Source organism: Onychomys torridus, chromosome 6, assembly GCF_903995425.1.
Source record: "Onychomys torridus chromosome 6, mOncTor1.1, whole genome shotgun sequence".
Classification (NCBI taxonomy): domain Eukaryota; kingdom Metazoa; phylum Chordata; class Mammalia; order Rodentia; family Cricetidae; genus Onychomys; species Onychomys torridus.
The window spans coordinates 126,259,595-126,272,107 of record NC_050448.1 but is presented as its reverse complement, the minus strand read 5'-3'; positions in this window follow the sequence as shown (position 1 = coordinate 126,272,107).

Here is a 12,513-nt window from a genome sequence, read left to right as displayed (position 1 = left end):
CTGCTTCACACTTATTCATATCAGGGCCTCATACTGTTATTAATGGTAGAAGCAGTCTCACAGTGCACTGTTACTTCGAACACATTTTTAATACTATCTCATCCTGTTTCTGTCCTGTTACTAAGCAGATAATCGTGGCCATTTTTATTTAGTCAGTCACTTCTTGAATTGTTCTGTGTTGCCATGGGTATGTAAAAAAATCATGTAAAATGCGATTCTTTTCAATAAACATTTGTTCTCTCTCCCCGAGGGAAAAAATGGTTTTCAGGAAACAAAGAAAGCTTAAGAAAAAAGGCTTTCAGTGTAGTGATGGTTTCAAAACTGTTTCACCTTTTCTTTTCATATGCCTCATATTTTAATTTGTAGTAATTGTAGCTCAATTAGGGAATTTATTATGGTTCTTAGAGAAAAATAAACTTAAAATAACATAGTCATAGCAAAGTACCTTAATAGGGGACTTATATATTGAATTCATTATTTCTAAATATTCACACATAATTGACAGTCTTTGAGAGTGACATTTTTATTGTTTTTGATTACCTTTTGGTTTGGAATTGCTTGGCCACATGAAAACAGCAATATAGCACAAGTAGATCTCTGTACACTGTACATGCCAGTATCATTAGATTGGCATGTAAAGACAGGGCAGGGCTGACACATGCCATCTAGGCAAGAATTGACTTGTTCACATAACAGATATGAAAAAATGTTAGGGACCAAGATTTCAGGAACCAAACATGAACCATGGAAAGTACTAGCTAAGCCAGTAAGTCATAAACCCACCGCCTTCCCCCCTCCCCCAGGGCAGTAACACCTGTTTGCTAACCAGAGGCTCCCAAAGATAAGACCATTCCACAGTCAGGTGCCATGGCAACTGAATGTAAAGAGCATTCCATGGTCAGGCAGCCTAGCAACAGAACAAATGGCCCCTGACCAGTCACCTTAGCAGACTTCTTGCAGTTGCATGACCTGCACGTCTCCCATGTACTGCATGCCTTCCATGTCCCTTCCCCTTCCCGCCTTCCTGCCCCTTCCCTTCTTATACTATATAAGCCATGTGAAGAAAAATAAAGTTTGGCGGTTTGATCAGAATACTGTTTGCAGTCTGTCTCTTCGTGTCATCCTGTCCTGTCATTCGCTCCCACAGGTGGGTGGCCCCGTTGACACCCTGCTGGCCGGGGCAAAAAAACTCTGACCTAAAAGGTTAGATTTTTTTAAAAACCTTTTTCTTATATAAGCTACAAAGCCAAAAGGTAGAGTTTAACTCATTTAATATTAGCAAAGACTTGTGCATGTGTCTCATGTTGATTACATAACTAGATTGAATAAAAGATTAATCTTTTCTAAGAAATTGAAATATAATAGTGAAACACAAAGTTATAGATTATGTTAAAAATGATAATGCATGGTTAATTAGAGCTCATATACATTGATAATAAGGATATAATGCTTATAAATGCTGTCACAATTTTGGAAAACAGTCTATCCATGCTATATGAAGTTAAAAACACACACAACATAATATCCTTTGTTTCCATTTTACACAGGAAAACACAAAAATGTATCTACCAAAAAACATAATTACAGAATCCCTTGGAATGTGGCTATTTATATGCAAAAATTGAAATAAAGCAAATAAATAATCATTACCTGATGATTAAAATACTATTGGCATTGTGGTGATTTGAATGGCCCCCATAGGCTCCTTTCTTTGAATACCTGGTCCTCAGTTGGTAGAAGTTTGCCTCTGTTGGCGAAGAAGTGGGGCAGCCTTTGAGGTTTCAAAAGTCCATGCTATTCCTAGTGTATCTCCCTCTTTCCCTTGTGGCTCTTTCTCAAAGTATGAGTTCTCAGATACTGCTCCAATGCCACTCCTGCTTGAATGTTGCCATGCTTCCAACCAGGATAGTCATGGACTCTAATCTTTTGAAACCACAAGCCCCAATTAAACTTTTTCTTCTATAACTTGCCTTGGTTGTGGTATTTTGTCACAGGAATGGAAAAATAATTAAGACAGAAATTGTACTGAGAAGTAGGCTATTGTTGTGAAGGCCTGAACATACTGGGATGTTTTATTGTTTATTTTGTTTTTATTTCTGGTTTGTTTGTTCTTGTTTTTGTTGTGATAGGGAGGTGGACCGACAAAAGGGTTGAACATTGTAAGTGGGGATGAAAGGGCCTTCCTAGTAAAAGCTGGGATAATAGTACTGCATTGTGAACTGTGGGGGTCAGCTCAAAAAGTTCAAGGGGACAATACCATTAGCCGCTGGGCCAGAGGTTATCAGTAAAGTTCTTTGGTAAAGATTATGCCTGCTTTCTGCCCTTGTATTAAGAATCTGCATGAGGCTAAATAGAAAAATATTAGATTGATTTCTGCTCCAGAGGAGATCTCAAGATACCCTAATAATGATTGTGTCAAAGGGTTTTCACAATTATTCTTATGCAGATCTAAAATGTAAAGGTACAGACAGGGCAAAAAGAAATTCAAGTGTACACTTTGACATATAAAAGGGTACAGGAAATTTAATGTTAGAGCCAAGGCTATTGCTATAAGAGATGAGGATATTAACATAAGACCTGCTCTGAAATGAAATAAACAGAGGGAACCCTTTGGGTAAGACTTCACCCAGCTATCTCTCTACCTGTAAAAAGGAAAGGCTTGAGGAATGTTTGCCTCCTATAAAGCAACAAGGAAGGGCAGGTTCTGCAAATGTGATTCCATGGCGCCAGACTCCCTCCCAAGTGGACAGTTGAACTGCCTAGTGTTGTCCACACGATTCTGGCATTAGAGTCATGAAGGGTTTAGAAGGAAAGGGTTTGTAGAATCTTCCTCTGAAATTAAGCTGAGCCACTGAGGCCAGGTGTGTAGCAGGGGAAATCCCTTCACTGTAAAAGTTAAGCCTGGATTGTGGTGGAGGTCCCAAGATATTAGAGAAACCACCGTACCTATAGTAATGGAGTGAGATCAATCCAAGATGGAGAAGTATGGTACAGTCAGCAAAGCCAGAAGAACAGAGCCATCTAAGCTATATGATGTACTACCTGAATCTACAGGAATTGGAGATTGCTATGCTTTCCTCCTTTTTACTTTGGTACTGTGTTTCATCACGATGTCCCTTTCTCCCCAAAACATTTGGAATAGTAATGTACATTCTGTGCCATTTTATGCTGGAAGCATGTCATTTGCCTTTAAATTTTATAGGCAGTTACAAGTAAGAGATGGCTTTGACTTTTAGAAGAGATTTTAGACTTTTGTGTTTAGATTGTGAAAGACTATGCGGATTTTTGAAGTTGGACAAATACATTTTATATAATAATATAGCCATGGGCCTATGGGTACCAGTGCATGGAAAGATGTGGTTTTATTGAGAACAGATGCCATGGCTAATATATTTGAATATTTGGTCTCATTTGGTAGAATTGTTGGCGAAGGTTAAGAGATATGGCCTTATTGGAGTAGGTATGACTTTGACATTTACAAAAGCCCCTGCTATTCCCAGTATCTAGTTTCACTTCCAGTGTTTGTGTCTCAAGATGTAAGCTCCTGTTCCAGCACTATGCCTACCTGCCTGCTGTTATGATTCTAACCATACTGGTCATAGACTCTAATCCTCTGAAAATGTAAGCCCCAAACAAACTCTTTCTTCTATAAGTTCCTTGGTCATGGTGTTTTGACACAGCAATTAAGAACTGTCAATGAATACAAGATATTCTTCTGCATTAGTAAGGACAGATTTCTGTTATGCAAAAAAGCATTAATTAATTGTAAATGTATGAATGAAGCCAAATACAATATATACAATGCAATACAATAAGATATAATTAGAGAAAATTTTAGATGAAGGAATTATAATCAACAATAGCAAAGCCAGAGGCAGGAATAGCAAAAGTCCTGAAAGTGGGCACCAGGAACCAGCGACTACAGTAGATGTGGTCCACTTGTCTTTTTACAGTGATGGTTATATAGCTTAAATTTGTCAAAATCTATAATATTGATAACTATACTGATAAGGCCTCAATAAATTACACATTGAAATGTGTGTGTGTGATATGAAGGTAACTACCAGGAGATGCTATAGATGTAACCGTCTTCTTAAATAAGAAACACAGAGCCAGTTGCAGAGTTAAAAACCACAAGGTCAGAGCAATAGCTGAGAACCTTACCCTTCACTGCTTCTGCTGTCTTTCCTCTCTACAAGAGACCTACTTCTTTGTGTCCTATCTTTTTTATAGACTTTCTGTTCTGCTTTCTCATTGGTTGTAAACCCAGCCACATGACCTCCTCATCACTACCTGTCTGTACAGACCTCCAGGTCTCCTATGGTTGGTATTGAGATTAAAGGCGTGTGTCTGCCACGCTGGCTGTGTCCTTGAACATGCAGAGATCTACCTAGCTCTGCCTCCCAAGTGCTGGGATTAAAGGAATGTACCATCACCACCCAGCTTCTGCTCTGGCTTGCTCTGACCCCAAGGCAACTTTATTAACATACAAATAAAATCACATTTCAATACAAATAAAATATCACTATATTTCCCCTTTTCTATTGTAATAAAAAGAAAAAAAAGGAAAAAAGTTATAACTAATATAAGAAAAACTATATACAAAAGTACAATAACTATATATACCATATATACAAACAATAAATAACTAAACAATATCTAGTCCATTTGCATTTGACAAATTCAGAGAAAATAATTCCATTATCTATCTTATTTTGGTAAGTCCAAAATGTACCTGATTCACTTTATATCCTAACTTATATTGCTAATGGAACTGTCTTATAACATCTTTCAAATTTATACACTTACAGCTCTTAGTGAGTTTTTCTGAAATTCTTAACAAAGATAATTATAACTTTAACTAACTGGTCTGCAACACCCTCAGAGACCCAAGAAGGAAATAATACTACATAATAAAAAATAAAAATAGGAACTGCATGCAAGCAGCTTCAAAAAAAAAATGTGAGTTTACAGAAACAGTCACCTGAGGTTTCTCCACAGTGTTGGGGCATCATCTTCAGCCTGTAGGCTTAGCATATCTGACAGACTCATTTGTGAACTAGGATGTATACAAGGTAAAAAGTTTGACCTCTCATTTGGTGAAAGCAGTCCATGTACCAGAAACACCTGAATTCCATTAGTGACATGTCATGATTCAGGATTTTAAATTCTGGAAATTGTTTATATATATATATATTTAACTCAGCTGTCCATTTTTCTTGGCTGTGTATATGTGGCCTCATCTCAGCATCCTGTTCTTCTCCACATCTCTCTGTTAAATGCCAGAGGGGTAAGCTTAGTTATTCTTCAAGAATAACTGTTTCCTCTGCTGTTCCATTACACATCAGAAGCCATCGGCCCATTCCCTGTTCAGCTGCCTTTGAAGAAAAGGGCAGGGTACCTTTTCCAGATTGCAAAGGCCACTCATTTCAGGGATGGTGCCATTTTGTCCTGGCTTCAGAAGATGCCTTTTGTTAAAGTCACAACCACACTTGTTTTGGCACAAATCAGTAGTCCTTTGTTTCATGTCATGCCTGTCCTGTTTGTCAGCAGTTGATTCGAGGATACTTTGTTGTACAGTGGCTAACTTTTGCCACAATGAAAGTTAACTCCATATGCAGTTTCTACAATGTCCATATTTTCTCTGAAGTAGATTGGTACTGCCAGGAACCGACATGTCTCATAGTCATAACAAAAAAGAAAAATTCCTAAGTTATTAAAACATTTTAAATGCCATATTCTGTAGATCGCTGAAGGGTTTGAAGATGACCTATCTCTGTTTGATTTTGAAAACACACCTAATATGATTACAATTGTAATGTCTAACTACTAACATTCATTTTTATATATCCTAATAGTTGGTAATAATAACATTCAAGGATTAGCAAATTGCATTACATTGTTAAATGAATGGTATAAGTACAATATCTTGAGCAATATATATATAATATAAAACACTCCAATCCAATGTAAAGTATTTAAAACTAGTAATTGTCTTTTTTTTAAACAACACCTTAAATCTAATCCCATTTGCCTAGCCCTTTTCCTAACCTTTAACAATAACTTGTAACCAATGAAAACTATCCCAGACCCAAAACCCGTATAAAGACCAAATAACTACCCACCCCACACCACCCCTTTGGGAATGTGGGCGTCATATTCTTAAAATTGCTTCCTGCTGGGTATGGGTGAAGTTGTGTTTATTCCGAAAAGAAAAATTTTGGGTTAATTGACAAATTCTAGGAAAGATAACTATATTCTTTGTTATCCATAATGCCAAAGTTCAGGGTTTATCTCAAGTCCTTATTCAAGTAGTCTTTGAAACTGGATCATCTCAGCTAGCCATCTCAGAATTGCTCTAAGCACTTTGTAGTCCAAAGCTGATCTGTAGATGATGTTTGTCAGCTTAGTGATATTATTTTCCACGTGGAATTGTCGTTGTGGGGCCCCATCTTCTTCCTGGAGATTTCATTTGATGTTAGGCCTGGCCATGATTTCCTGCAGAAAACTGAAAAGAGACTCGAACACAAAGACATGTATAGGCAGCTAATCAAAGCCTTTTCTCTAGAATTAATTAGTGCTCTATATGACCATTATTTTAACGAAGTTTATATATATATATATATCTTGTAAATTTTTATATAAAATTCATACTTTAAGAAAAATTTAAAGAATCAGAATAGAATCAAAGATTTGAGATTAGTAATAGAATAGTCCCTTAAGTAATTTGGTTTTTCTCCTGTCCCATGACAGAAGATGGCTCTTTCTTCTGGTATGATACAGGGAGTTTGCATTTTCCTTTTAACAACATGCTTGAGTTTAAAGAAGGAGAGAGCCATTCTCCAACTCCAAACTCAGCTTTAAATTTTAATTGAACTGGGACTATAAGAAGACCAATAGTGTTAATTTTTTTTTTTTGAGAAGAGCAGAAACAAACATTTAGGAAGATTTATGAAATTTTGTAGATGATATACCAATAGGCCATTTTACTCTTTTTCCTGAGACAGATGATTTGTCCTTTTTCTTCAGTTGTCTCATTTGTCCAATGTTCTTTAGATTCCTTGCCTTAATTTTCCTAAAAGACAAAAACAAAAACCCTTCCCCAAGACTAATTTTGGGGAGGTTCCCTTTTGGCAATTTATAACTGATTAAATGAAAAGGCATGTATTAATGGTATAAGTTAGTTTAAACTGGATGGTCATGTTGGTTGATGAACTATCACCTCCTCTAATTAAGAAGTCTCTCTTGTTCAAATCGAACCTTTATCAATTTTGATGGTACCCACAGCTTATCTTCTCCTGCAGAAACAAAAGCAAAACCTCGTCCCCAATGTAACACATATCCTGGTTTCCATTCTGAGGTCAGTACATCCTTGAAGTATATAGGCTGATTTAATTCTGTAGTTTTTTTTTTATTATTATTATCCCATATCTCTCTACAGCTGTTGTTCCTTTCTCATTAGCATTGGTTAATAGAACATTGTGCAGTCTATTTCTGGGATTTTTTGTAATTGAATAAATAGTGAAGTTAATTCTGAAGCATCAGGGATAAATTCTGCAGTCTCAATATGTAATACCACTCTTTCAGCATACTGAGAGTCAGTAACTAAGTTGAGAGGTTCTGAAAAATCCATTAATAACAACAGAATAGCATACAATTCCAATTTTTGAACTGAATTATAAGGACTTTGAACCACTTCACTTAAGTTTTCTTGTTTGCAACCTGCCTTTCCTTGTTTGTTGGCATCTGTATAAAATGTCCAAACTCAATATATGGGTTTTTCATGTACAATTCGAGGAAGATCCAATCAGCTCTCTTTATAAGATCAATTCTATTGCATTTAGGATATTTGCTGTTAATTTCTCCCCAAAAATTACTGCAAGCTCTTTGCCAAGGTTCACTTTCTGCCCATAATTTTTCAATGTCCTCTTTAGTTAAAGGTACAACAATTTCTGCTGGGTTATTGGTAATTTTTTATTTGGTTTATTTGGTAAAAATATCCATTCCAATATAATATCTTCCTTCTGCATTAATATTCCTGTAGGAGAATGCCTAGAAGGTAAAATAACCAAAATGCAATCCAGCTTTGGATAAATACAATCTACATGTCCTCCATGTACTTTTTTTTCTACCAAGGCCAATTCTTTCTCAGCTTCAGGTGATAATTCTCTTGGACTATTTAAGTCCTTGTCACCTTCTAAGGTTTTGAACAAATTATTCAGTTCATCAGGTGAGAGAGATTTGTCCTGACTCTGGGCCAGGCAGGAAAACTCTAACTACAAGATGCAGTTTGAAAACAGAGAAATGCCTTTCACATATTCTAAGAGAAAAATAAATGTGATGAATTAGATCACAAAGCACAGAAGTAAGAAGACACAGAGATCCTCGTGTGGGCCTTGAACATGCACTATGCTTTGGAGTCATAAGCAGGAGGCAATATATCAGGCACTAAAAGTAAATTCCAGTTCCAAGTCCTGTTGGGAAGAGAGGTTTGGTAATCTCTTTAGCACAAACAAATGAAAGAGCTGGCCCATATTCCAGGTTAAAAATACACAAGCATTTGAAAGAAAGCTTTGCTAGAGCATCTAGGATCATGGGTACAGCATGTAGGATGAAGGCAGTACCACATCTCCCTCTGAAATTCTGTGATTACTAGCTACCTACTAGATATGCAACACGAGCTTTTACATAGTTGTGCAGAATACAGTTGCTTATAGATTCCTCTTGCTGTAATAAGAAAAAAATTGTGTTTTGTTGTTTGTTTTAGGATTTATATATTTGAGTAGCAATTAGAAACTTAATTTCTACTGGGTGCAGAAATAAATGTGAAACAAAAAAGCAAATTCAATATAAAGTACAAGATAAAGTCTATGGCCAGATGATGGTACTGAAAACCTTCAATCATATTATTAATTAGATTATTGCTAGAAATTGAGAAAATTGGAGAAAAATTTCCAACAAATTTTATGTCCATTATTTCATCTATTGTGCTCAAGTGGTTATTATTGGGTAAAAATCTCTGAAACTGTATATAATGCATGCAAACAGTTTATAATTAATATAAAACTCTGTGTGTTTATATATGCAGTGTGTGTGTATGTGTGTGTGTGTGTGTGTGTGTGTGTGTTTTTGTGTGTGTGTGTGTGTGTGTTTGTGGTCTAGTAACTATGGAACCCTCATAGCTTTGTGTCTTTATCTAGTAATGTACTTCTGAACACATTTAAGTCCTGCTTGACCTTTCAATGTTAAGAAAATACAAGTCTTGTATATACTGGCTCTATAACAAAACATTTGTCCCAAATAATCTTTATTTGATGATTTTCAGATATGCTTTGAATTTTAGTAGCAATTCTCATTGTATTTAAAGTGACATTTTCCTTATAATTTAACTCAAAATCAAAATTGCTGAATTTTGCCTAATGTATTTTTCCTAATTTCATTGCAAAAGTTTGCTGACAAACCTCTTATCATTTTACTATATTTTCCTCTTAAAATGGTGAATTAGCTGAAAACAAAAAGATTTTTCATATTTAAGTAATAAAATATCTTTTGGTATATGTTTATAATATATAATCAGTTTAAATTTTTGTCACAGACCTTTAAAATTCCACCTCCTGTCCATTTTAAAAAATGTATTTTATTACTAATACATATACTAACTGCCATAGACCTCAAAACTTATTCTTTTGTTTTATTTATTTTACTTGAATGTTCTAGTTTGAATATAAATGTCCTCTAAATGGTAGGGTGCTAAATACTCTGTCCCTGAGTGGTGCTATTGAGAGCCTTTGGAATCTTTAAGAGAGAAAATTGAATAGACGGTTGCTGGCTTACTGTTGGTGTCTCTTTGAAGGAGGTGGTGAGACTTTGGGTACTCTCTCTCTTGAGTGATTCACATGTTCTCAGCATTAAGCATGATCTTGCTGTACTGGAGGATAATGCTCTTGCACACTGTAAAGATTTGTCACGCCTATGGTTTAATAAGATGCTGATTGGCCAGTAGCCTGGTAGGAAGTATAGGCAGGGTGACCAGAACAGGAGAAGGCTGGGAAGAGGAAAGGCAGAGACTGAGTTGCCAGCCAGATGCAGAGGAAGTAAGATGTGAACATTGGACCTCGAAAAGGTCCCAAGCCATGTGGCTAAACATAGAGAAGGATTATGGGCAATTTAAGCATAAGAGCTATTTCATTATAAGCCTGAGCAATAGGCCAAACAGTTTATAATTAATATAAAACTCTGTGTGTTTATTTGGGACTGAATGGCAGCTGTGGAACTGGATAAGATAGAAACTTCCATTTACCATTTGCTACATGCCCCAAAGCAGTGGAACTTATCAATTGTAGACAGAAATTCCCAAAGTGAAATCTAAAAATAACCCTTAATGCCCCCTATATAAGTTATCTCAAGTATTTCTTATTATGATAGAAAGCTTATAAGTACATGTTATGTAACTGAATGTGCAAAAAATAATAAAGAACTGAGAAAGTAGAAACTATAAGAGAAAATAGGTATATTTTAACAAAAACTCACACCATAATGAGATGAGAATTGACGCATTATGCACACCCATACCTCAGAACACTACTTTACCTGAAACAATTTCTTTGCAGAGGTAGTGCACTGAGTCCCAATGCATGAGAACGAACTCTCAGGATCATAACTGATGTGATAAGAGGATTAAGACAAAAAGAAGACAACACAAGCATGACAGCAGAGACTGGGGTGAGTAAGCACAGAACAGAAAACGCCAAATGCAGCATGCATCTGTACACAGTCCTTAGGAAGACAAAGACTGTCTCCTTCTGAACTTCCAACTGCAACACTGAAAAACTATACAAGCTCAGCGGCATACACCTGTGACTCTATCACCTAGGAGGCTATGTCAACTTCAAGGTCACACTGGGACACAGTAATTCTCACACTCAACAAATAAACAAACAAATTAATTAATTAACATGCTTTTCTGAACTTTCAGGTTCCTTATTCATGAGAAAGTAAATTTCTTTATTTTAAGCTACTTGATTTTGTCCATTGTTATGCCTGCCCTCTGGGACCAACACAGATCATTAACAACTATTTTACATAGTATTTATATTGAGTTAGATATTATAATTAACCTGGAGATTAAGGTGCTCCAGAGAAATGAACTGGTCATTTGTAACTACTATAGCATTTTAAGCAAGAGACTTAAGAAGCAAAGAATTTTTATATTCATGAAGCTCATATATTCATGAAACTATCATCCCTCATATCCAAGAAACAAATATATTAACTTAATTAAGAAGCAGCCCTCCTGAGATATGTCCAGCACATTTTTCAATAAAACTTCAAAATAGTGCTAAGGGAAATATACATTTGTATAATCAAAAAATATAATCTAATATTTTATTCAAGAATTCACAATTAGAAACAGGGACTAATGTAAATTACAAATTGGACATAGAGGTAATAAAAATAACAAGTAATTTATGTATGTTTGGAGAAGAATAAAAAATGACACAGAATTTTCTTAATTTAATCTAGGTAATAATACATTTTGAAATATAAGATTCATAGTTGGGAAGCTTAGGAGATTCATATATAAAAGAACATTTTGCATCTCCCTGATTCTTATTGCTGAAGAGTAACTGACAGAGTAAATTGTGCCAAAATACAGTTATTGTATGATAAAGTACATATTTATATCAGAAAGAATATTTCAGTTGATTTCTGTGGAAAGACAGAACATTGGAAAAGTTTGTTTCATAACAAATGAAATCTTAAATCTTTTAGGACATGAAAGGGAATATATACAAAATGCTACTCAGTAGAGGAAATCACTTGTGTGAAATACTGCAATGAGAATTTCACCAACAGGAAGACAGGAAATAGCCAGTTTCTTTTACTTACAAAGCATGTGTATAAGAAAGACAAAACTGTATGACTGAGAAACAGACAAGTTGAATAAAGAATTACAAATGTACAACAGAGTTTAGGGAAATGCTTTCTGTGACTTAAGAGTTGTAAAGTAAAGTGTTTTTCCTTTCATTTCCCAAATATGGACAAATATCAATGTTTGGTAATAGTCAAAATCTGTGAAAAACGGAAGGAATGCACAAGTTCAATATATTGCTGCCAACTATCTGGAGGAAATTAGCACTATCTATAAAAATCAAGGTATGTGTGCTAATTTACAAAGGATGCATTACTAAAAAAATGTTTTACTAGTGTTTACAAAGACTGTTTGATGTTACCACCAAACACATAATTGTTACTAACGTCAATTGGTGAATGTCTTGGTGCAAATGAAGTAAAAGATAAAAGTGTGAAATAAGGGTCCGTGAATACATCATTGTAATTAACTAAAAAGTTTACACCTCAGTTGGATACTAACTGGAAACATATAAAAGGACAGTCACAAATTGTTGCTTACAGTAACAAAAAAGGCACACACCACATACATGTCACAAGAGAGTACTTATGAACTAACCCTCATCTCGCCTATGTAAGAGGTCATTGTGAAGGCATTGAAAA